The 24,419-nt window shown below is 35.7% G+C and overlaps 1 protein-coding gene across 1 annotated transcript in view; it reads right to left on the bottom strand.

Moving 5' to 3' along the window:
* Positions 1-24,419, bottom strand: part of THSD7A (thrombospondin type 1 domain containing 7A) — a 278,494-nt gene that overhangs the window by 223,695 nt on the left and 30,380 nt on the right. The window contains exon 2 of the mRNA XM_066196734.1: positions 14,144-14,270. The gene's annotated coding sequence lies outside the window, so the exon portion shown is untranslated. The remainder of the gene's footprint in view (positions 1-14,143; positions 14,271-24,419) is intronic.

Here is a 24,419-nt window from a genome sequence, read left to right as displayed (position 1 = left end):
TGTGGAGGGAGATAATGGTGAAACATTTCAGCGTGCAAATCTAATCCCAAATCCCATTCTGTGCATATATGTGTATTACCAGTATATACAGCAAGCAGAGTTTCAGGACTGAGCACTCCTGTAGAATCTGGAATAAGTGCTTGGCCTTGCAAATTCCAGAAGAAACTGTAGAAAAGCAGGAACAGAATAACTAAGAAATCTAAAACTACAGCATTTGAGCACTTTTAATTACCAAAAAGGATAACTTTTTCACTCCCAGTTACTGTTCTGAATACAAACATGAGCTGATTCATTAATAAGAAGTGTTATCAAAGCTCTTAAGCTTTCACAACAGTATTTCCATGGAATTTCCATGAGTCAGGAGGATATATACCACAATGCAGCTCTTAAGAAGATTCCTTTACTCTCTGTCATAACAGTATTGAAATTGTTAAATCAATTTTTACATCTCACACATCAAATTAGCTCAAGGTGTTAAAATTAATAGTTCAAAACAGCAGAAGAAACCCAAGTGGTCAATACATGCCTGATCACTTGGGGCCCACATCCTTTTATTCTATTCAACAAAATCAACAGAAGTTATTATTCTTGAATTCTAAAGTTCTCTGTTTCACCTCCTACCATGGACATTTTAAAGTTACCACAACCTCTCCACTGATGTTATACCTTGTACTTTTCATGAATAAATATTCTTTCAACAGCTTCAGTCCTGCATTTTGAACTTTACTGACAGTTACATTCCCCACAAAATTGGAAAGGACGCAGATGCTTCAGTACCTCAATATTATTATGAAGAAGAAAAAATTTCTTTCCTTGTTTCAAGACTAACAGGGAAGGTCATTGTTTGACTTTTCTCTATTCATTTTAATAATTTCTCTTAAATTTGAAATGTGTTGACTAAAAACTTTAGGTGATACAGAAGCCTGCTTGCCAGCTGATGCAAAAACACTACCAGCATCCCATTGGTTATTTTCACTAAGTCATCAAAGCTCTAATATTTTAATATATTGCATATTCATGGTATTAACATTTCAACTCATATAAAAGGTATCAATATTATCATTAAAAAGAATAAAATCATAAAATATGAATACCCAAGTTATATTAAAAGTGAGAAACAACAAAAGGCTTTTAGAAGTTAACTATTTTATCAAACAAATTTTAAAAAGGTGAAAAGAATGATGTCTAAGTTTAATCTTGGCATGTTGGGAGTCAAAAATACTTGTACTTCCTGTGAAATTATTTCTTTGAAGTATAGAAATAAACCTCAACATGTGTGAAAATGTACATGAACAAATACAAAAAGGAAGCTTAGGCAAAACACTTCTGAAGAGGAGAAAGTTGAGGAAGGTGAGTCAGAACCACCCATCAGAACTTATGTCCGCTCCCTCCAAAATGCCAGTTAAAAGCTTACGACAATTTATTAGGACTGGGGTCACTTCTCAAGCCTACATTAATTGTATCCAGGATAGATAATGGCTGAAGAAATCTGCTCAGCTTTTGTTTGAAAGAACTCTCTTCTTCACATTTCCGTTCAATCTTATCTGGACAGAATGTACTGAAACAAAAGTTACACAATCCAGTCTGACCTTCAATCTCAGAGTTCAAAAATAAAGAGCATTTTTCAGCATGAATCAGTCAACCATACAGGGCATTTGATTTATTTTTCCTTGATTAATTAAATGCATGAACTTTCATACTGCTATGCTGGGAAGAATGGTATAATTTTTTCACAACTATTTCAGAAAGTACATGCATTTTTGATGGAAATATGCAATGTTACACTGCCTGTGGTGTTCTGAATACATATCTTGAATAGGATTCATCAGTGTTCATTGCTGTTATCTTCATTTCATCTATATTTCATTACAGTCAATAAAGACCTAGTCAATAAGATACCATTTATCTTGCCTAGAAGTATATTTCTAAAACCAGTCAGAAGATTATTACCCCAAAATATCAAAATACACTTTGAATATAGAAGAGGTGCCATGTTACGAACTCAGCTACAGACATCTAAATTAGATTAGGCCCATGCTATCTGGCTTCCAGATTTAGAGTATGTTCCTTCCTTCTGTAACAATAAAAGCCTCCGATTTATATGATAATTACAGTTCCTCAGCACTTCCATTCATAAAGCATTCTATTCCCTGGTTCTCATGCTTTTCATAAGCTTCCCTTCCAGCCAGTCACTGTTTTGGACTGAGACACATTTACAAAATTTGGACCATAAACACGTAATATTTTCCAGGTCATCTTGAAGCTTTCTTATGCTTCCAGTACAACTGTAGAGATCTGGCTAGGCAGAGAAGAGAACAGCCTCTGCAACCTGCCAACAATAATAAAGTGCAGAAAACCACAGCTGACGCAGCCAAGCAAAAATGCTCCAAAGCCAGGCTGGAATGCAGGTTTGAGAGCCTAGGGTTGGGCTCTGTGGGATAATATGTGTATATTATCACCCAGCAAGGCAATGATTTTTATTATATTAATTGAAGGTATTGTTATCATACCTAAAGTTTCCCCATTTGATCATAACCAAAGTGCATAACACAACATATTGGTCAGTGATGGACTTTTCCTTACCACCAAAAGCTGGCCTATAACTGTTATACAACACTCCCCTCCCAAAACAAACCCCATTGACCACTGAAAAAGGAAACAAATTGAAATCACTATTATTTAAATAATTAAAAATCAAACTCTTTGCCGAAAGAAGAGATTTATGAAATTAAAATTAGGGAGCTACAGAATCTCAACTCAGCCTTGGAATTATCAAATCCCAACCTAGCTTACCTGTGTCCACAGCTACACAGATGGGCTTGTACTCCTCACACATCCCTGACTACCTGCAAAATATGTTGCCTCAGAGTTTCACATCTTCCTAGGATTTACTGAACAGATTTTGCTTGGTAATTACTGAACCTTAAACTCCCCCAGATATTTCCATATTACTATGTGATCCATTCCAGTTTTCAAAAACTTTTATTTTAACAGAATATTTTTAGCGCCCAATACTTATTCCCTGTCTGAAGGAATTTATGCAGCTTATACCAAGTAATACTAAAGATTGCTACCAATGAAATAAATAGGGATTTTTGCTAGTTTCTTCAAGCAATATTTATGTGATATTTTTCTACATCTTCTCCTGCTCTTCCTGCATGCTTTTAAACTATCAACATCAATCACTGAGAACACTTCCAGTATTGATTTCACAAATTAAAACAAGTCTTTTAGTCTTTCTACTAAATGCTGACTTTGAGTCTTCCCTGCATTGTTTCACAGCCAGAGACTGAACTAACATTTGTCAAACTGGTTGCTCTTTAGGAGTTACTTTTTCTTCTCTGACTCCCTAAACCCTCTCTAGAGTCACTGTTTTCCTCAGTGAAGAATTCAGGGGGTCTCTGAATACATGGTCTACACTTCTTGTTTCTAGAGGTATCATTAAGATTTTTTAGACCAAATCATGCTTTACCTCCATAAATCCATATTATCAGACATTACAGCTTATTCTGCAACTCTAAAAAACAAGTTGTCAAGTGAAAATTTCATGAGCACTGATTTTGTAATTAAAGTCAGGCTATTTTGCAAAATGTACCTCTGTTTCCTAAAACAGGTCTGTGCAATAGAAACAACACAACTCAACAGTGATCCCAGGTTCTGGGGTTTTTTGCAGTGTGACAGGTTTTTCAATTCAGTTGGTGCATATTCCTTCATAGTTTGTTTTTTTTTTTTTTTATTTCTCACTTCTAGATAGATACTAAATTTCTATTTAGAATTCCACTAGGCATTTTCCATGTCTTATCAAAGCCTGGCCACTCATCCTCATCAGATAACATTAAAATACCTTAGAGGGTATATATAACACATATAAAATAAGGTATAAAATACATAAAATTGAGGTTTATTAGATTAAATGTATGGTGCTGCATCTGGGTGGGGGCAACCCCTAGTATCAACACAGGCTGGGAGATGAGCAGGTTGAGAGCAGCCCTGCCGAGAAGGACTTGGGGGTGATGGTGGAGGACAGGCTGGATGTGACCAGCAGTGTGCACTCCCAGCCCAGAAAGCCAGATGTATCCCAGGCTGCATCCAAAGCAGTGTGGGCACCAGGGTGAGGGAGGGGATTCTGCCCCTCTGCTCTGCTCTGGTGAGAGAGACCTCACCTGCAGTGCTGCATCCAGCTCTGGGGTCCCAGCACAGGAAGGACAGGAACCTGTTGGAGTGAGTCCAGAGGAGTGCAAGATGATTAAAGGTTCGAAGCACCTCTCCCACAAGGAAAGACTGAGAGAACAGTGCCAACACTGTTGAGCCAGGAAAAGACAAAATTTTGGGGTGATCTAATTGCAGACTTGCAGTACCTGAAGAGAGCCTACAGGGAATTTTACGTGAGTAAAATGTGACAGGAAAAGGGGAAACTATTTCAAACTGAGCATAGGTTTAGATTAGATATTAGCAAAAAAAAACAAAAACAAAAACAAACAACTTTACTCTGAGGGTGGTAAGACACTGGAAGAGATTGCCCAGAGAAGTTGTGGACACCCCATCCCTGGCAGTGGTCAAGGCTGGGTTGGCTCTGAGAAACTTGGTCTAGTGGAAGGTACTCCTGCCCATGGCAGGGGGCCAGAACTAGATGATCTTTAAGGTCCTACCTTCGTTTGGGAAACCCCAGGACAGGTCCCTTCCAACCCAAACTGTTCTATGATTCTATGAAAACGCAGAATTAAAGACAAGGTACAAAGAAGTGTCAAACAATATATTTAAAGGGAAAAAATATGTCCCATCAAGCATTTTTTAAAAATTACTATTCTTATCACAAGCATTCAACTCTTATTCTATACCACTCTTGGCTCTTGTGTTCAGCTGTGATGGTGAGGAAACACATTAAAAACATTGGAGATATTTCTGGGGAGGGTAGGTGGGGAAATGCTCTGTGAGTTAATTTGAAGGCTGATAGAGTTGAAATTGTTAGCAGTCAATCTTGTGGAGAAGTGTGCAGATTTCAGAGATGAAGTACAAACACAAAAAGAACTAAAAAACCTCAACCCCTCAATATGGTAGATTCAAATTGACAATAATCTTGTGTAACATTTTGCCCAGTAGGATTCATAGGGTCTTAGAAAAAGTGCTACTAAGAGCCAGCCAGCATAGAAGCAGGTGTTGCTGAGAGCCCTGAACGCTCAATACACAGGGGTGGCAGCAACAGCACCCACAGACCACAGGGGAACCCTGTCCCTTGCTGCAGCCAGGGAAAACTGCCAGCTCCAGGTACACAGCAACCCCACCTCCACAATGTCAAAGAGGAACTCAGCTCAGAAAAGGCCTAAAGGTAAAAAATAAAAAAAGACCAGAAAAACTTCCACTGCTGGAACATTTCAACACTATGCATATGAAACTATGCATGTCTAACACTATGCATGATGAAAAATGGTCACAATTAAATACACATTTAATATCTATAAATTAAACTAAAGTATCTCTAACAATCAGATTTTTGGCATTCATTCAACATCACATAACTTTAATATAAACACAGTGTGACATAATTTTAAGTGTCCACCTGAAATAATACCAGACAAGGTGTATATGCAGTCCATCACTGTGGATAAACAACAGCACACGCGTCTTTGTGAATCATTACTGTTAGACACTTATCTAACAGACTCTAAAAGACTGTATTTTGTAGTCTTATAGGAGATGAGATTTTAGACTACAGAAATAATATTTTTAAAATGGATTTTCAGAACAGCTTTATTTCAATTCTAGCAGAAGCCCTCAGCCAAACTCCAGAAGAGAAATTCTGAAAAAAAAAATAAGTAAACAAGCAAACCAAGCAAAATTACCAAGTGGAAACAGTGAACCACTCTTTTTATTATCAATATAACATCTTAACTAGTAACTCCATTGGAATGGAGGAATCAGATCAATAAATAAGCTTAGGTAAGCAGGAAATACTTCCAAAACAAAAAATCTGCAGAATTAACTTTTTTTTTATTAAATGGAGATTTACCTTCTGCATTCATGAAGGAGAACAGACAAAAGCAACGTTAAATTTCCCATGATAGGTGAGAAAAACAAATGAAACAGAAGAGTGAGAAATGCACCAGCACTAAAATCTACAAACTGATTGCATTCACCCACCAAAAACATCCTCCAAGAGAAAGAGAAAACCATAATCCTCTTTTTCCTACAGTAACAAAATAAAATTTTTAGAGAGTCCATAAAAATAAAATTCTGTCTTCTTGAATGTTTCTGTAATGTGTATAAAAAGCTTTGCAGTTAAAATGTTAGCCTTAAATACACAGTTAATGACAGTAATGTCTGTGCTTGATATTAACAATTTCCATTAGAAAAAAAAAATTTTAGTTGATTATTACTATTTTGGGTCTGTTTTCCCTGGGTTCCATTTATGGAGTGAGGAATAAAAAGTTAATCCAAACAAACAAAAAACCAGAACACTTATAATTTAACAAATAAACATCTGGCAGTGAATTCCCTAAAAATTACTATCACACTTTTTCAATATAAAGAGTTTAAAGTTTAGCAAGCAGAGAATATCTAACACCATAGATATACCTCTTGATCTACTCAAAACAAGAAAAGAACTCTTAGAATTCTAATAAAATTTTAAGAGCCACAAGTCATAGAATTCTTAGCAGAGGCAGTAATTGCAGAACAGCAAAGATTCCATTACACCAACTGCACTCTACGTTCTGCATGAGACTCATTACCCAGGTGCAATCCTGCCAGCATGAGAAGTTTTGCTGCAGCAGCCGAGCAGGGACCTTGCTGGTACTTACTTTTGTCAGTGCAAGGCAGACCTGGAGCAGATTCCCTTTGTTCCCACACTGTCTCCATAAACACACATGAGAGTAGGCAGTAGAACTAAATTTCCAGACTAGAATATTAGGTAAGGAATTAGTAAAGACAAACTTGGACAGGACAGTGATCTGAGGACAGGAAAGAGGGGAAAAACTGTGAGTGATACCGATATTGTTAGCTCAAGACTGAACATTTCAAGCTGGATCCTACCTAAAGCAAAAAGACCAAGTTTCATATGCCATGAGAGCACCCATTCCAAGGCTTCCAGTACCATAATCTAACACTTCATAAGAGAATCAGGGATTTAGGCTGAAGAAATCTTTATGACCATAGAGTCCAACTGTTAACATGGCACTGCCAAGTCCACCAAGTGACATCCCTAAATGCCAAAGTGCACATCTCTTGAACACCTTCAGGGATGGCAACTCATCCACTTCCCTGGTCAGCCTGTTCCAATGCTTGCCAACCCTTTCCATGAAGAATGTTTTTCCTAATACCCAATCTAAAACTCCCTTGGCTCAGTTTGAGGCCTTAACTATATATTTTGTCCAGAGCTTTGTTCAATTGAAACACCTTGTAGTTCCATTTACAGTCATTTTAATAGCAGAGCCAGTTAATGCCTTGTTCCTTAAAATGTAGAAAATCTCCTTTCAAATGAACACTGAATTCTATATGTTTATAACTTTATCACTATGGTTACACTGTGAATTACACTTTACTTACACTTTGCTACTAGAGAAAACAATTCTAGTGAGTAAGCCAAATACTGTCTTTGGAAAGATTTGTGAAGTCCAGTGTATTGGAAACTGTCTCAAAATATTGCACAGTAGTTTTAAAAAGACAAAGTCCAGTTTCAAAACCTGGTAATTTTGAAAAAAAAAGTATCCAATTATCTAATCACAAATTTCTGAACATGTTAAACAGCTTTTATTTCCCCTGCTAAACTACACAATGCTCTGTGTCCTTGGAGTCTGTCCTCAGTTGCATTCAGTTACACAAAGATATGCAGAGCAATAATGGACATGATCTGAAGACAAAGCATTTTTCCTCAAAACTGTTTTTCCATAATGGTCTTCATAATAATGCAGCTGTTAGCCAGGATTTCAAGACACTGTTTTTTAACTATATTGGGAAGCTGGGTTAATAATAGGAAAAAAGTCAAATTAACCTACTCAAGTAAAATGAACAAAAATTATTTAGATTCTGCTGAAATAAGGAGGAGCCTTTTACTTTTTTTACATCCAATTTCAAAAAAAAAAACCAAAAAAACACCAAAACCAAAAACTATTTAACAAGCAATATGCAATGCCTTTCCTACCTCAGGAGGCAATTCCACAGTTTAAAATATCATATGGTATGGCTTGAATATATTTTACACTTAGTGAGTATCCATTACATAACTTTCCTCCACTGCCTTTAATTACCCCATTAGGCAAGTTGGTATTTGCATTTGCACTTACAGCAGCTGCACTAGAGCTGCAGGGCACAAGAATATAAAACCAAGAAGAAAAATTAATAAAACATTATCTTTTCCATTTAGCAAGTTCACTTTCTTTTTTAATGGAAACATTTGTATTAGTAGACTACTTCAGCAGTGTAAGATAATAAATCACATAAACCTTGTATTATTCAAGCCAACTGAACTGCCAGATAGAAGTATCATCACTCACTAACGGCACAACTTGCCCTTAAGCTTTCCTCATTTTATGGTATTTGAGGAGTCACTTTGTATCTCAAAATGTTATTCAAAACATAAAAAGTGGTGCAAATGTAATGCAAGAGAAATCCTTCTTGTTCGAAACCTTTTACAGAGAAAAAAATTTAGAAATTTATTTTAATGTGCTGCATTTTTAATCCAGACACCTTTCTGAGTAAACAAAAACAAAGGTTTCAATTAATTAATTTAAAAAATCTGCAAGTCATCATACATTTGTAGAAACAGCTTCCAAGTTTCAAGGCCATTTATTTTTCAGCTAGCCTATGTAATTTACAACACATTTATTAAATATTGCAATAACAATTATTATATAATATTGTAATAATTAATATATAACTATAAATAACTATGTTATTACATCCACATATTCTGCAAACATTATGCATATAAACAGTAAGAAACAGAGCAATGAGAAGCATTAATTTATTCATTAAGAGCCACTGTTCCTGAAAAGTCAGTTCCAGAGTGCTGGTTGCTGCTTTAGTACTTCCAGGTGCATAGAAACCCTTTTCCTCAGAAAATAGGGAATCATGCTTCTACCATTCATTAAAATACTGACATCCTGTGTATGCAGATGAAGAAAGCAAAGTAGCAGTTTTGATTCTGCCCCATCTTCCATTTTTGAAGTCTTAATTTTGTACCTCCTATAAAATATCCTATTTCTCTTAAAGTATAATCCATGAGAATCTCACTACAATACTTTCTTGTATCTGGCAGGAATGACCCTACATCAGGCTTTCTGCTGACCCCAGACTTTCCTCTTAGTGAAAATTACTCCACCTGAGATCTTTTTTCAACCATCTCTATTTTTCATTTTAGAGCAAAGCTATAGCACTATTAAGCAGAAAAAACACTTTTTTAGAAGCATGAGAAGCATGCTGCAGCATGGACTAACTGTCAATACAGTTCTGGTAAAATTCAAATATTAACACAATTTGAGCATGCTTAATATCCTAGAAGTTTCCCTCTTGCACAAAGCAGGTGTGTATATAGAGAAAAAGTACTTAAGGGGTGTAAGAGTAGTACTATATGGTTACCCACATTACAGCAGCTGTATACCTTTAATAATGTAGTTTTCTCTATGAGCTTTTTATTTCAACACAGGGTAGGCCTAAGATACACTGGTTTAAGTGCTACAAACACAGTCCTAAATGAAATTCTACTAGAATACCATTTTTCATGAGCTGTTTAATTGCATTGCTCACGGAGAATTGTAACAGCAAAGGAAATGTGATTCAGCTCAAGCAGCATATTTATGCAAACTCACATAAAAGTACAGAGCAAAGAAACAGTGGAGCTGTGTATCAGACATGTCTCACCAATAAGAAAGAAACTAAATTATCATGCAATTTTTACAAGCCTTAATCTGACTCTCCATTTCAGTTAAAGAACTGGTTTAGCAGTATCAAGACGTTGGGCACAGCTGCCAATTCCTCCCAGGTGGATGAGAAATATTTCTCCTTTTCTTTCTGAAAAATTAGACATCTAATTCCCATGAAGCATCTCATGCCAGTGGCTAATTAGGGAACATTTATTAAGAAGAACTAAAAATTGTCAGCAACACAGCAGGCAAATATTGACATTTTTTACAAGCACAGCCATTCCACAGCTTAATTTCTCTTTCCAGAGCTCTTGCAGGCAGCCAGCTGCTGCCCAGACAAGCTGAGAACCTGTACACTTACTGCAAATCCCAGATCTCAGATACTTATTCAAACTGGCAAGAAACATTCCTCCTACATCACTTTCAAACATTTGACAGCCTGGCCATTCATTAAATGCATCTTGCAGCAATGTCCATGGATAACTATATAATTCTTCCTGCCAGCTACTGAAAAGCAATGTGATTCATAGGAAGCTGGGAGGACTCTCAGGTCTCAGAGTACCTGACAGGCAGGGAGAAAGCAGGAATAAAAGCAGAGTGAAGGTGGTGAAGGCACGGGACTTATGTGAGTAGGCCAGTAACAGATTACACTGATTAATGGGTGGACAGGAGATACCCTTCTTCACTGAGCAGCTGGAGAGCAGGGTTAGCTGCTGGTCAGGAGGTAATCAGATATTTGCAGTGAGACTTGATGCAGCCTATGGCCAAAAGTCATGTCACTCAGATCTGTCACAGGCTCCCAGAAAAAAAAAAAAAAAATAAAAATAAAAAAATACAATGGAACAATAAACCCCCTAGATGTCCTTTCTTCTCCTTTTCCATACATCCTACCAAATTTAAGCAAAATTCCACTTAAACTCTAAATTTGAGATCCTTGTGCCAGGTGTGGCAGATGTGATTCAGTAATGCCATCTTCCTGAGATGGAAGACAGGGCCACAACCACTGCAGTGGGTATAGACATACACATCCAATTATAGGAGCAATTAGAGAGGATAAAAGACAGATTAGGTCCTCCCTCCAGAATACATTCCCTGCCAGAGGAGCTGAGGCCAGGGAAAAGGTGGTAAGGATTAATTACCAGCTGGAACCCAAACACTTTCTTTTTGATGGTTCAAAATGTAAATCTGTTTAAGTGCCATAATTTTAGCCAAGCACTGACATGCACACATTTTAACAGAAACATCCAGTTCTTTCAGTTATTTTCCTACTTTTCTTAGGTGAGCTAAAAAAAACCCATTTCCTTTCATTTACACACCATCCACAAAATTAAAAACAAACTAAAAAACCTCTCAGTATCAAAGACCAAATATTTAGCATAGCCATATTCAAACAGTTTCATAAATCTGCCACTGATCATACTGTGTTGAAGCCATTGTGCTCTGTTGCACAAAGAAAAAAAGTGAAAACTTCCATAACATAGGAAAACCATATATTTTACTATTGCTGTAACATGTGCAATTCATTTTCAGACAAAAGGTCACCTTCAGCAAACACTGCTTCTTTTAAAGGCTAAGACTGGAGTGTTTAGTGACATTGTTATGGCCTTAGTTCCAGCAGCCCAAAATGCCCAGCGCCTACCCCTAAATGGCTGCTGGGGGCTGTGAGGGTAGCTGGGTGTCCCCTGGACCTCTTTTTTGCTACTCCCTTTGTTGTGAGAGATCAGCTGAAATTAGACGTATCAAGGAATGAGCCAGAACTTTATCTCACTAAGCAAAAATTGTTCCCATTCTGAGATTTTCTTAAACACATATGTACATTTGACAAATTATCAGATGATGTTTTCCAGCAACATATGTCCATCAAGATGACAGTTTTGCAAAGTTCTAGCTAAATCAGATCAGCCAGTTGGACTCAGAAAACAATCATTACTTTTGTAATTTAGGACACAGGCACTGTTTGATTTTCTAATGTCGATTCAAACTTACATCCAAAAATGTTTACTTAACATGTAGAAAATTTAATTAAAGCAAAATGAGATATTGGAGAACTTGGGAAGCAGTATCTTCTAACTATCACAACAGTTTTACATAAAACCCAAACAAAACATTCTTGTGTTGATTCAGCTGGTAAAGTTTTGACTTTATATTTCATATGCTTTTACATTGCCAGGCACTGTGTAAAAGAGCAACACTGTTTAAACAACGTAGTTCTTTTTTACGTGTCACCATGCCTTCTCTATTAGGAAGTTGAGCTGGTTGCACAAACTAATCAAAATGCCTTTGAACACCCATTAACACTGTTCAGTTAAATATCTATTGGGTTGAGAACCAATGTGAAGCTCATTTAATACTCTCCATGTTCTATTGGCATAAATCTTTTAAACTACTCCTTTTTCTTTTTACCACTAAAAGGGCAAAGTAAATGGTTCCTCTTTTTACAAAAGATTTCAGAAACAAGAGAGAGAAACAACCAACACTCATTGCTGAAACAATTAATGATTTTCATTAATGACCAAGGAAATACTATTTGAACTGAAATAAATAATGAAGAGTTCGGTGATTCAAAATATAAACACTTAACAGAAGACATGTTCAAATTAAAAATATACACATTTCATCATATTATTATCTAGGAAACAGCATCTTTAAAGACATGAAATGGAAAACAAGGAGATGTAAGTCTTCATCCTTTCCCAGTCCATGGCTGAATATGGAATTCCCAAAACAGATGGTAAAGAATATGCAATAGAGTGAAGGTCCTCTGGGTTTGATATTCACCTGTCTCTTTACAGCACCACCAAATTCTTATAACCTCAATTAATATCTGCCAGAATCAGTAAAATGACATTCCTCTATGGTTACTATTATTTTGTTTGACCTTGATATCATGAACACGAATGTAATTATAATAATGAGCCAATTATTTTCTACCATATAGGAAAAAAAGAGTAGTACTCTCTCCCTTTCTCATGATAATACCTGAACATTCTGGCTTTATTTCATCTTCAACTGTTAACATGCAATCATTAACATTTTGTTTAGTTTTTATTTCTTATTTCTAACAAGATAAAAAAGCCCAAAACAAAACCAGTCAGTAAAGTTTTAGAATATTCATAACAACATGTTAGATGTATGATTTATGTAGGATAATAAACAAATATTTTAATGTTTTCAGTATTTTACTGGTTTTAAGTGGCATAAATTTTGAATGACAGCACATCTGCCTGTTACGACAACTAACTGTCAATAATGCATCAGCTACACCATACGCTCTGCATACTTTATGTACTTAATATAAAAAGATTGTTGATGATGTTCGGGAGGATTTAAGCTTTTTTAGTACTTTTAGGCAATCCAGCTATAACTACCTGCCATGGGATTTTTTGCCCCATAATTTCCCCATGTTTCATAGAATTTTGTCCAAAATTTGTTGAACTAAACCAAATAACTGGGAAAAAATACAGTGGTTTGCAGCTTATGAAAGTAATGTGTACACTTTATTGTGAGGTCAGATCTGTCACAGCGGAAAAGCAAATAAATTAGAAACCACTATGTAAAAGTGACTTAAATAGGTTTGGACAAACTGAAATATAATTAACACAAAACTGTTATTCTAGTCAGCCTATTGACTGTTAAAACAGTGACTCCACAAAAAGCTCCTGGCTTTGTTCCTAAAGATCATGAATTGACTAAAAATCAGGTTATTTCAGAGGAAAGGTTCTTTCATATTCTGGTCAGAAATTAATCTTTGCAACTTTGATCACTGTGGGATTGATGGTCAAACTACACGGACAAATAAGTTGCAGAAGAAAAGAACATTATTTTGTTACCTACAATTACGTTTTAAGTCAAAGATATGTTACCCAAAGTTAGGTTCACTTCTGATGAATTGTACAATTTCACAATCCTTTCTTGATTTGCAAGACAAAATAAGAGCACAACAGCAAGTTAGCTATTGTTTCCTAGAGACATTACTAGCTTTCTTTACTCAGATATATTTATAGCTGGAACTAAAATATAAACCTCAAGTTCTATACATCACATTTAGATAAACTGCAGTTCTCTGTTATCCACACAAGAATCATAGCCATTTTAGTGGACATGATTAGTGGAAATGCTTCATGCAGATTGCAGCTCTGTCTGTAAATTACATCTCAGTTAGGCAAAGATAATTGTTTTGATTCAAGAGAATTCAAATTTTCTGTAAGAAGAATCAAAGGTGTTTTAGGAAAGAAACAAGCTAATACTCCACACAGAAAGTAGTGAGTAGCACAAATTAAACGCACCTTCCTGCCACAGCAAACATTAATTCTCCACTGCCAGCCAGGGACTTCACAACCATTGTGATTCCAGAGCATGTTAAATCAATACCATAAGGTTGGGAAATGTCCATGAAATGAATTCAGAAGCAACCTATAAATAAGCAGATAAAAGAAGACAAAAATTGAACAAATTACCTGTATGAGCTCCCCTAAGGATTCAGTAAAGGAGAGGTAGTGATGATCTAAACCGTGTAAAAATGATAATTAATTAAGCATCAATATCTCTGTATAGACAAGAACATTTGATGATATTTAAAGTATATTTTAATAGCTACCTACATTTCAAAGTTTACTGTGTCCCACATGCCCCTGGATACTTTCTAATTTCCCTAAGTAGCCCAATGTTTAACTCTCAGTTGCATAATCACATCTAGGTCATTCCCCTTATTTTTTGTTTCTGTGAAAAACTGCTGCCAGGCATCTGTTTGGGACCTTTTCTACTCCCAGTTTTTTTTTCTATTTATGCCATCTGAGCACATTACTTACATCCATCTCAAAGAACATTCCTCTGAATCATGGCTTAGTCTTGCCCATTCCTTTCCAAGTATATTGAAAGACATTTTTATTTTCAGTCTGAATCTATTTTTTAAAAAATAAAAAATAGACACCCTCTTTTGACTGTCAGGCCTTACAGCCCCAAACAATGTAGATTAAATTTTACAGAGGCTTACTAAAATCAAAAAAGTCCAACTTTCTGACAAATTTTGGCTCAGCAACCAAGCGATACAAATGTAATCCAGTGAACTAAGTGCAGAACATTGGCACCAACAGAGAGAATGATTCTGCATTTATACAATCACACCTCCAAATTTCCTTAACTATAAGAAATGTGCCAGCTAAACAGAAAAAACAGCAACTGCTAGCAATTCTCTTCTGCTCCCTTTCCTCTATCTCCCAATTCCTTTTTTTGCAGTTCAGTGAAATCCTCAGCCTTACTCCTAATGTAAGACTCCCTATTGTATCTTAAGGACATAGAAGAGCTGCGGAAGATGGACCACGACAACGACTTTTTCCCTAGCTACACATATTTGTCTACATTGAGAAAATTCATGAAAATATGATTATACCTAATCTCATTTGAGAGCTTCCAACCCTATTTCAGCTTGTCCTGTTAAAAGTCATTAAAGATATAGCAGGCACAGGAAATGTATATGTAGTCAGAACTTGAGGCAAAGAAGTTCTAACATAAGGCAGATCTTATTGTACAAAGTGCTTCTCTTCACATTTAAGCTGTAATATTATGGTTGTATAATATTACTGCCATTACAATTATTTCTGCCATTATTTTACAATATTGATTACTGTAAAATAATGGCAGAAAAAGGAGACAATTTTGCCTTTGAACCATCCTGATTCTGAAAAAGAACAATTTATTGAAATCCTACATTCCAAAAACCATTTCCCTTTTTCTTCATGAGGAAATTTTAAAATAAGGCCCTGCCTGGTATTATCCAAAAGCAGTGCTGGTCTGTACATCAGTATGCCACCACCTCCTAGCAGAGGACTTGAAGCAAGAAGCCCATTGTAAAACAGAATGAAATATCCTTTGTAGTTTATTTTTCATCATTGGCAGTATGAGTTAGAAACATCCCTTCAGCAGCAAATCTCTCTCCGTAATAAATGCAAAAATTCATCTTTACTGGACTTTTAGTCTTCTTCATCTTCTTTTTGTCTTCTTTAACACAAAGCACTGGTTTGGGTTAGAGCTAATTTTGTTCACAGTAGTTCATGTGAGGCTGTGTTTTGGATTTCTGCTGAAAAGAGTATTGATAACACATGACAGTTTCAGTTATTGCTAAGCAGTGTTTGCACAGATTCAAGGCCTTTTCTCCTGCTCATGCAGCAGGAACAAGCACAAGAAATTGGGAGGAGACACTGTCAGGATAGATGACCCCAACCTAACAAAAGGATATTCCATACCATATGGCATCATGCTCAGCATATATATGTATATATAACTGGGGGAAGAAGGATGAAGGGAGGAAAGGACTTTTGGAGCGATGGCATTTTTCTTCCCAAGGAATGGTTAAATGTGAGCCCTGCTCTCCTGGAGATGGCTGAAGACCTGCCTGCCCAGAGGATGGGTGAATACATTCCTTGTTTAGCTTTACCTATTAAACTGTCCTTATTTTCAACCCACAAGTTTTCTCATTTTCACCCTTCTGATTCTCTCTCTCATCCCACTGGAGAAAGAGTTAGTGAGTGGTCAACTGGAGCAGAGCAGCCCACCAGGTATAAACCATAACATACATTAACTCAGGGAATTTTATGCCAAGCTCAATTGGAGTAATTAGGAAGTCTAACTGAGATGAGTTAGTTTGGGAGATATCTCATCCATGTGTTAGTGTTTATTTTTCATCCATAGAAATGGCAGCCATATAAAGTAAACACCCCAAAATTGTCCCATAAGCAGCATGAAACCGCCATTTACACACAAGCAGTTAATTTGAGTAATGCACACAGGAGAATGCTCAAAAGAAACAAATTTCTTTTTGGTTGAACTTCCGAACTATTCAAAATTAGGCCAAATTCAGCCAAATTTGATAAATCAAGTTTATCATGAGGTTAATATTTCACATCCAGATTTTGGCTTAAAGTAAATTTTTATAGCCTGAAGAATGGAATTGTAATAAAATGCTGACAAGCCCATACTACACAAAAGAGTTTCTGCTAGAGGGTGGTTTGTCTGTTCTTGACATTTCAAAATAAATGGATCTACATTTGAGAAATAAGACACAATTCACATTCAGTAACTGTAACACTTTATGGTTTTCTTCCATTTGATACATGGGAAATAATTATCAACAAGACAAAGTTCAGATTATTCTCCCTTTCCTAAGTTCAAAGTTGAAATTCTTCAGAGTTCATCCCTAAGGCCAATTAGGTCTATTAAATCTCACTTGACAGCAGTATTTAAAAATGAGATATATCATTTGCAAGAGCAGAAAAACACATGTTCCTGTGGCTCAATTCCAACTCTTGTGACTTAAATTCAGCTCCAGTGATTTAATGCAACAGACAGTTGATGTAGATTTCTCCACCCTCCTGTCAGATAACTGAGTTTTAACTTTTAAAAAAAACATAACTGGTTCTGAGCCTTCCACTAATAAAGAGTGGTGCCACTAACAGCATTCAGAAGAAATGCATACCCAGTGAAGGGCTGTCATTTGTTGTCATTTATGATAAGAATCTACAACAGATTGCACAATGAAACACCATGACACCAATACAGCATCCAAAACTTATAAATATGAATATGAATCCTGCTGACTTGCAAATAGATATATTTAAATTAGAATGCCAGAATACCCCAGATTAGTATTCTAATACACTGAATTTTATCAGTTAATATGAACATTTTAAGACTTTATAAAGAGAGAATTTTCTGATTACTGTGATAGTTGCAATTACTTAAAAATATAATCCCAGGAAAAAGAGACCTGCCGCAAACTTTTATAATGTAGTCTTGATGTGATGACCTCCTGTTCACAAAAGGATACATTCCTTTGCAAAAGGTACAGCTTTTCATAAGTAGTAGTTTTGTTTGAGTTGTGCTCCCTAACTTTGTGATCAGTTTATGCAAAGATACTTGTAACTACAAAGTAATTTCTTACACTATTTTGCTGACAACTGATAGACTGTGAAACTATTTTCACCACTATTTTTACCCATTCTGGTTTGCTTTTTCTTTTTTTTTTAATCATCATTTGATAAACCTCATTTTCAATCAGAACATAGTTTTTCAAAGTTTTTTGATTCATATCTGCCAATTTTCAAAAGAAATGGTCACCGCTAGGTAGTTCTTCTCCATACAATTTTTTTTCCATCGATGTACACCACATTTATTTTCAAAATATCTTGTTCTGTAACAACTGCTATATCAGCAATATTATCAATGGCACACTGTTGCATTCTGTAACTGTTATGTACATCCACTAAATTCCTCAATTATATCTAGTGTTTTCATCTTCCTTAGAGTTGAACTGTATGAATGCATACAGCTCATGCAATTTTAACTAACCCCTCTTGACAGAAATCCTAATTCTCTGAGGTAAAATATGTCCAGAGCACGGCCACACACACAGAGAGAACATTTTCAACAGCTCTCTTTCTCCTTTTCCTCTTTTGGGTGTGACAGAGTTGGCGAACTTTTTCATCACACTTGGGAATACTCTGTGAGAAGCCTTTGCGAACCTCATCTCTAAGTTAAATACAATAGACCCAACCAGTTCATCAGAAGAATCATTTATGTAATTAAACCCAAGGTGAAGCATGAAGAGGGCTTTTCATCTCTTAATTTTGCATATGTTAATCTGTCTTGAAATTGTGTCTCAGACATGTAAGCAGTCCAAATCCACTTTGGCTCTTTTCTCTTCCTTATGTGTCTTTTCTGACATTTACTATGTGTATATACTATCTGTATCTAATATTCCCCTCTGCAAATGTACTTTATATCATAACACACACACATATATCAGAACAGAATAAAAATAAGCTCAGAAATAGCAATCTTACAGCAAGGCTTACATTAAATAAATAAATTTAAATCACAGAATCCCCACCACAGCTATAAACACTTTGGCACTGGAAGGTTTTCTTTAGATTTATTAACAGTGTCTGTGGCTCCTTAGGCCCAGGCAGGGCTAATAGGGACATCACTGGTTGCCGTACCTAAGCATCTTTAAATGACATCAAAATGAAAAATAACACAAATTTTTAAAAATCCATTATAAAATATACTATTTTTTAGAGAGAGGAGTTCATCTGAACAGAAAGAGATAACAGCATGGCAGATGGATGATAGTGTTAGGTGAATGAGTAAAAAAGGTAATTTAAAGTCAATGATATGTTACAAGTATTTCAAGGTCCTGATGCAACTACTGGAAGTAAACTCAAGGGAAGAAATGAAGTTTTATACATGTTCTGTGTTCTTCATAAGGGGAGGGGATGGGGATTTTTATTTGTAGCCTTCATTAGTGGTATTTTTTGCTCCTACCACTACGCAGAGAATTTAATTTCTATCATTTACAGCACACTGTGCCCTTTGCCTCATTTAAAGAAAATGAGCAAAATATTTCCCCATATGAAAAGAAGATCTGACATCTTTTTTATTGTTTCAAGGTATTTATAGCAAGCAGAGACGCAGACAGTGAATCTCACCCGTATGAAGATTTACACTACCATCCTAGTTACTTTAAGGGTCAACAAAAATAAAGGAAAAGGGCACTCATCCAACTCCCGCTTCAGTGTTTACACAAAACATTTTATTGCAACTCTCCTTTTCCTCCTCCTTTCCTGTACTTAACCAGAATAATGCTATGAAATACTTAATTCTTGTACCTTTTCATTTCCTCACATCATTACAATTCCAGATAACTACCTCATCTACTTTGTATCTGGTTTTGATGCTACTGAATGCCTGGCTTCAGTAAACAGCAAAACAATTCCCATGGGATTTTACCTAATGGTTCTTTCACATTATGCTTCAGGGATTGAGACAAACAGAAATAAGTTGGATATTGCCCTCTGAAAAATATATTCACAGCAGGGCAACTCGAATGTAATTTGGAATTCACTAAGGCCTTGGATCATAATTTATATTTGCCAAATATATGTTAATTAATTCTAATGACATTAAAATAATCTCCCATTTTGGTGCTATCATACTGCAAACAGAAATTACTAAAAGGCAATTAATTCTTATTAGCCTTTATTTCATAACACCTAGAAGAGGATCTTACTTGACCAAATTTATACTATTCCATGAAAAGACCACAAGAAACTCTTCAACAGACCACAAAAATCAGTCACTTAAACTCATTTAAAAAATTAATAAATTAGTTTTAAAACATAGAAAGTCAAGTTCTTAATAGTTACTAAAATAATTTGCTTTTGGACATGGTTATTAGTAGATAGGGTACCAATATTCAATTTATATTTGGATTCTATTTCCATCTTGATTCAAGGGATTCAACAGAGCACTAACATTACATACAATTACTTTCATGTTACTTGATTCTTGTTACACAAGACAATGAAGGGTTAGATGCTGACATGTGGCTATATTTAGCATTAATACTTAGCGTTAATTATGCAGGAGTATACATGCACACAGATACGGCTTAATGAAGCCCTAACAGCACTGTTATTGGACCAAGTGCAATCTCTGTTATTATACAGCCAGTGGCAGACTACTGCAAATTTATCACCCCAAAGGGTGTTTAAAAGTTAATAACACATTACAGTTGTGGCCATGTCACAAAAATCCCAAACTTTGTTGCTCACAATTTGTGATAGCACTTGAAGCACAAAAGAGTGTCTACAAATCATCTTTAATTAAGCAACACCCTTACAAGTGCTTACTATAATGAACCCTTCATATAATTCAGAAGAAAAATTCACAAAATTTCATTGTCATTTTTCTGAACTTACTTATCTGACATCTGTGTGTAGAGGGCTTAATGGTTTACTTGAGTACTGAACTGAAAGTATAAAACCTGTGTAAACCTAGAAAACATATGCTCATCAAGTGCTAAAATAAATATTCCCATTCACGCTGTTCTGTAAACTGAGATTAGGGGTTTTTTACATGGTACACAGGGATTTAACTGCAGAATTCATTAAGGTGAGTGAAAGGAATACAGCTAAAATTTACTGCCACAGAAAGATTTATCTTTAGAATACATCTAATAAAATTTTAGTATGAGATGCAGTACCTGAATATTTTAAATAATCATAGAAGAAAAATGTTGTTGTGAGGCTCAACATAAAGCTGAAGGAAATGGAGCCTTATATTGTCTGGGTCCAGCAACTGTGGTAAAATATTATGCACCTCTTGTAACTATCTAATTACTGATGTCCTGACTTTTATTTCATTTATTTTGACTACTTAAATTATCTCTAAAGTGCCTATCTGCATTTGCATTTTAATGAATAATAATTGATATTTATTCAGCACATTATATTTGCATCTCAGAGGTTCATTTACAGATTAATATTCTTATTACCTAAAACAAACTATGCACAGATATTCAGATTTGGGAATTACTAGCAAGCAAGACACTGTGGGTAGCATTATAATTTGGTCAACCTGTTGGCCCCAGCTTTAGCTTTTACATTGCATTAGGTGTCAGTGGTGGCTAGGAATGCCTGAACTCTTGCAAGTTGTACAGTAGTTCCAGGGAGATAAAGAATTAAGACTTCTCACTGAGTTCCCTAAAGGTTTTCAATTTATGCCATTCTTGACAAAGTACTGTAAATCACCCAGAAGAAACGAGTAGTACTCACTGCTTTCTACAATCACACTGATAGTTAAGAAAAAATTTGAATATTTTGGTACATTGTGATCAAAAAGAAAACCAAAATATCAAAAAACCCACAGATACTCAGGCTTGTATAAGTTTATGAACCAGACTGATGTATATTCTGCCTTAACCATAAACTGATTCCAGAAAGTGCATTCCACCTGAATTAATTTGCTTCCTGATTTTGACAATCACAATTCAGTAGTCACTACAATGATTTCCTTACTTTGACAAAAAAAAAAAAAAAAAAAAAAAAACAACACAAAAAAACCCCAACAAACAAACAAACAAAAAACCCAACAACAACAAAAAAAACCCCCATCACCCAAAACTTCTCTACTGCTGCAGTAAATTTGATTACGTATTTTACAGCTTTGGATATTCACAGTGTAAAGAAACAAACCCACACAAGCACAGAAGTGACATTTGGATTTCACATCCATGACTGGTTCTCTGGCAGATCAGGTTTAAATGTCAAGCTTCTTTGAAAAGATTTACCCCCCAGCATTAATCTTTCTCACCCAGACATTCTTGTCAGGACATTTATATTCCAGCATCTTAGAAAGTACTTGCTATTCTTTGCTATATATCTCCCTATTTCCTGGGATATTGCTGAACCTAATCTAAACCAAGCACTCGTGCAATGAGCTGCCCTAAATTTTAAAACTGTCAAGTGAAGACTGCACTCTCTGAACACTCCTGTCTTCAGATTAACCTTTTATCGTACAAAAAAAAATCTATTTAAAAAATAGATATAAGGTAGATATCTAAAACAGCCTCCTAGGCAATGCAGCTTATGAACAAGGTCAGTCACCCTAGAAGCAGACACCTAGAATAAATGAACAGCTCCAAGTAGCTGAGTTAGCTTAGGCTAACTCAGTGATGCACACCAACACTGCAGGCAACAAAAACAGATCCCTCCTTTTGAAAGATACTAAGACACATCATCAATTCTTAAAGAATTAGCAATACTTTCATACAGAATTTGCAAAGGCATTTGGACTTAAGAAGGCTGCAGGCATGGGACTGCACTTTAAACTTAAATCCAAAACCATAATCTAATCAAGATGGACATTAAAAATATTTTTAAAAAACTTGGAGAAGATGAGGAAGAATTCTACCGTATGATGTCCCATGGTATAACCTCTGGAAATAAGAATAATCCAAAAAGAAAGCTACAATCAAACAATGCTATCCTTGGTTAGACAAAATAAAGGTTCTCAAACAGCCTTTTCTAGCTATTTTCTTTATATATAGGAACAGAGAAAGTATGGCTCTCAGAAAATTTCACCTCATGCTGGCCAAACTCAAAAGCTAATATCTACTACAGCTGATAAGGAGATTAATTACTGTTCAGTTAATGCTGAAAGAACTCGTAGTTCTATCACTTTTATCACATAGCTATTATTATTATATATATAGGTTTGGAAATAAGTATTCTTGTACACAAATCTATTCTAGTGATGGTCCCCACACATCATTCCATCAGACCAAGCAAGACTAAAGAAAGGACCACCAGTGCTCACCAGTAAAGAGGTGGTTTGGAGGTTCCACCTAGAGATGCCTGCCTGAAATCCACTCAGCTGTAGCAAAGGCAAACAAGATTTACTGTGCTGGGTTTTTGTAAGTGTAAGCCTACAGCATTTTGGCAAGAAGCAAAATACAAGAGAGCCTACATCAGTCCTTTCTTCACTTGCTTTAGGTCTCTTTTTTAATGTCTTCAAGCTGATGTGTTTTGCTGGAACCTTAACTCTTTACTGTTACAGTTCTTGCTCTTTTCAAAACTACAAAGAGGCAGAAAACTGAAGAGTTACAGAATTGGTTTTTTTTTGGTGATATGCAATCATTACTGTCTTAGCAACATCTGGCTTACCTAAATCATTTTTTTGATGTAAGAAGCTAAGGGAAAGAACAACTTTCATTCCAGTGCAGCATTCCTTTTAAAATCCCAGGCTATTAACAACATTAATGTCTCTCCCACGTAATTATTTTTAAATAAGGGAGGAAATAAGCAAAGACAGGCCCACCATGTTTTAAGTATTTCAAATCACAATATGGTTGATAATAAAAGAGAGGAAAGAAATAAGATCAGACTACACAGCAGATTTAAAGAAAGCAAATAATCATTGCATACCATGAGTTGGCCTCTGGGTTGCAGTCAGGAACCCTTGGTAAAATTATTACAGTGATACAATGGAGTGATTTTGACTCAAAAAGTAAAAGTATTAATACTGAGTGAAGTCCTTGCCCCATTTGATCCTAATAAAGGATTAAGGCAGAGAGATACATAGTTCCCTACAGGCAGATCCCTACGGCTTCACACAGTGGTTCTGGGAAACCAATGTCATTGCTGTTTCAGGATGAGCCTGCAGCAACTTTTTTTATGTGTTAACTCTGCTAAAATAAGAATGAAAGAGTTCACAATAAAGATCATGATGTCTGGAGACTTGAAGACGAATGGGACTTGAGATTAGTTAAGATAAGTCAAATATATCCTTGTAAGTTGACAAAAATGTTCTTAAACTAGCTAGCTAAACTTTATAACAAATGACTCTGAACATTCAAATACAAATGAAAATTAAGCCTAAAGCCAGTGATGAATAAAAAAGTTTAAATCGCATTTTTAAGCTGCCTGAGGTTACTGACAAAGACTGATTTCAGATATGCAAGATCATGCAAGATATGGTTTATTCTTTTCTACATAAGTGGTACACAATACTTATCTCCAGAGGAAAATTTGAAAACGTTAACATTGAAATAACAAAGTAAATTTTCCCGGAAAGAGAATAACATAAGGCTAAAAAGAAATGTGATAGAAAGTATAAATAGAGACAGAGATGGAAAGAAAAATGGGCAGACCTCAGTGGGCAGGGGAATTTCAAGGTCAAGTACATCTATTTAAACATCTTTCCCACGTAAATTCTGCATTAAGAAGT

This window comes from Chamaea fasciata, unplaced genomic scaffold (assembly GCF_029207755.1).
Source record: "Chamaea fasciata isolate MVZ Bird 193981 ecotype frontalis unplaced genomic scaffold, bChaFas1.0.hap1 SCAF_1, whole genome shotgun sequence".
NCBI lineage: Eukaryota > Metazoa > Chordata > Aves > Passeriformes > Sylviidae > Chamaea > Chamaea fasciata.
This window is presented reverse-complemented; position numbering and strand designations above follow the sequence as displayed.